The 2,999-nt window shown below is 49.2% G+C and overlaps 1 non-coding gene across 1 annotated transcript; it reads left to right on the top strand.

Annotated features, from left to right (window-relative positions):
• The first annotated feature begins 941 nt into the window (after positions 1 to 941).
• Positions 942 to 1,048, top strand: LOC121452641. Its single transcript, XR_005974885.1, has one exon. It is a non-coding gene; the product is annotated as a U6 spliceosomal RNA (small nuclear RNA).
• The last annotated feature ends 1,951 nt before the right edge of the window (positions 1,049 to 2,999 follow it).

Here is a 2,999-nt window from a genome sequence, read left to right as displayed (position 1 = left end):
TCTCGTCAACATGGAGACCCACACCGTGGACACTTCCCCAGAAATCACTATGGATGTCGTAATGAGAGGTCCTATGGATGGCCAAAATCAAATCTGCCCCAGGAGCTCTCAGGGTCTACCACACCTCTTCCCTGGGCATATGCCAGTGCCAGGCCTTGGCAAGGGAGGCAGTGGCACGGTGGCTTCTTAAACCGTATCTGGTACTGCTCATCCTGTGGCTGAGACATGGTGGGTTCCTGCTGTTGAATGGTGTCCTGGTTCTACTGAGCGGGCCTTTAGAGACCCAGTAGAGACGACAGGGCTTGCAGGTCTGAGTTAGCAGCCTAGGAAGTGATGACTCAGCCGTCCGCACGCCCCATCTATCACTTGCCTTCCCTCTTGTCACCCCTGGAGCCTGCTGGAAGGGTGGAGCCCTGAGCACTGCCTTGCTGCCTGGACCATGTGAAGCCAGGCACTGGCGCTGGTGACAAGTAACGTTCTGATGGCCAAGGGCAGCTTTCCTTTTCTTCTGAAGGCCCCAGTTTGCGAATGATAACCAGATCGTATTCCTCAGTGTCAGGAGTGAAGGAAGAGCCAAGTACCAAAGCTCTGTGTCACCAGGAGGCCCTGTAGAAGGACGGCAGATTCAATCGTACTGCCAATGTGAGGAAAGGTATAGAGGAGTGTGTGTGTGTGTGTGTGTGTGTGTGTGTGTGTGTGTGTGCAAGAGAGAGAGAGAAGGGGGGGCGGGGGGACGAATTTGTTACAGGATAAGTACGTAATGGCCTAAGATGCTTTAAAGATACATATCCCAGTTTTACAATATGAACACTGTGGCTAGAAATGCAGCCCAGAGGTAGAAAGCTTATCCATCATGCGCAAGGTCCTAAGTTCAATCCTCAGTACTGCAAAAAGGTTTTTTTAAAAAAAGGGAGTAGGGAGGACAAAAATTAACCAGGTATGTGCTCGCTTCGGCAGCACATATACTAAAATTGGAACGATACAGAGAAGATTAGCATGGCCCCTGCCCAAGGATGACACGCAAATTCGTGAAATGTTCCGTATTTAAAAAAAAAATAGAAAATAACAAAAACATTAACCAGGTATGCTTCTAATCCCAGAATTTGGGAGGCAGAGGCTGGAGGAGTGTCAAAATTCAAAAGCAGCATGGTCTCCCTAGTGAGTTCTAGTCTAGTCAGGGCTATATAATGAGACCCTATTAGAGAAAAAGAGAGAGAGAGAGATCAGTCTTTGTTACAATCATTGATTGAGATCTTTTTCCATACTAGGCATACATTATTTCATTTATTTCTCAAATAATATCTTCGAGCCACAAGAACCAAAACCTAGATCAACTGAGCAGTGGAAGGGCGGACCAGAGCCCAGAGTCTTCACCACAAGGCTCTCCTGTCTGTGAGCATAGTGGTAATGAGGACGCCTATACCAATACCAAGAACTTCTGGCCCTTACTAAGCATGTGCAATGTGCCAGACACAATCCTACCTACGTGCCTGATATAGATTCACCCAGTCATCAAAAACCTCTGTATTTGTTATTGCTACCTCATTGTAGAAATGAGGTTGCTCACCATGTTAGCATTGATTTCCTGTAGCTAGGCACACTGGGACACTTCCTGTCCAGGCAGTTCACTAGGGTTTTGTGTGGCTTCAAAGTTGAGGAAGGCTGCTGTCACCTTGTGGGACCCTGACAATACCCTTTATGATAAGTGTGTGGTGGATTAGAGATGGGATATATATAGTGGTGAGCTAGAGATGGGGTGTATAATATTGGTGGGCTAGAGATGGGGGTGTATGTAAAAACAGGCAACCTGGTGGTAGCTGAGAAGATGGAGACCCCAGGTGGTCTCCAGCGAAGGAGTCAGATAGAATCTGGTCACCAAACTAAGATAGGAGCTGAGCCAGCAGTAAAGTTTGACAAACCTGGGGTCATTTTTTTTTTCTACCTACAGTGCAAAACCAGGCTGCCAGACTTAAATTCTCATTCCACCATTCTTTATCTGTGACCTTGGGCAAGTTTCTGAACCTCCCTGGGTATCAACAGCCTTCTCTATAAAGTAAGAATAGCAAGTGCCCACCCTGTGACACTAAACAGGGCAGTCTATCTAATGCCCCCAAGAAGAGCAGTGCCGCCGTCAGCTAGCTGTCCAGGTGACTCTCAAGCCTGCAACAACCTTCCCTTGATTTGAAGGTACCACACTGAAGAAACAGAGCTACAGACAGATGTTAGCCCATCCCTGCTGTAGAGAAAGCTATAGCAGGACTCAGAGCGTGTCCCTGAGGCTCGGTAGAGAGGGAAAGATGACATCTAATGGGACAGGGAGGGAATTCACATCCTGGGTGTCAGTGTTTGGCAGCCAGGCCTGGGCTCTCCCTTCTTCATCCCCGGAGGCCAAGTGGGAGGTCCTGCACACCTGGACTGTTGAACATGGGAATTTCTCTGGTCTGGTTTGATTGTAGTATCACCCTCATCCAATTATGGGCAAGAAGAGAGGCTTCCTCTGTCTCTGAACAGCTCCTTCTTGTCACTCAAGACAGGAATATTGATCTGTTCCCAGCCTCTCTGTAAACTTCCCCAACCCCAGCCTCGGGCTTGGAAGACAAGCTCGGGGTGGTGGGTGGGGCTGCGGAAGGCAGCCATGTTCTGGCACAGTAAATCTTTCCCGGGAGATGAGACAGCTGAGCTCTTCGGCCAGCTCTGGATCTGCTCAGAATGGATCCTTCCCAACCCCCAGAAGACCCTCAGCAGCTTGGGAAAGGAACGGTTCGCTTGGGCGCTGGGTTTGTGTACACGAGACTGTCAGTCTGGGCAGGGGTGTCTGATGACATATGAGAGCGGCAGAGAAGAGAAGGCTGTTTGGAGCCCAGACAAAAATGTTGGCCTAAAGGGAAGCTTGTGATCCTCTGGCTCTCCTCCCCCACTTGCCTTGGAGAGCCCGCCCCATGACTTTCCATGAGCAGTTGAGCCCATGGTTTCCTCTCTCAGAGCTCCATTAAACTGTG

This window comes from Microtus oregoni, unplaced genomic scaffold (assembly GCF_018167655.1).
Source record: "Microtus oregoni isolate MIOR12 unplaced genomic scaffold, Mior012 000009F_ref0000495, whole genome shotgun sequence".
Taxonomy (NCBI): domain Eukaryota; kingdom Metazoa; phylum Chordata; class Mammalia; order Rodentia; family Cricetidae; genus Microtus; species Microtus oregoni.
Note: the sequence above shows the minus strand (reverse complement) of the source record. Positions and strands in the feature narration are given on the sequence as shown.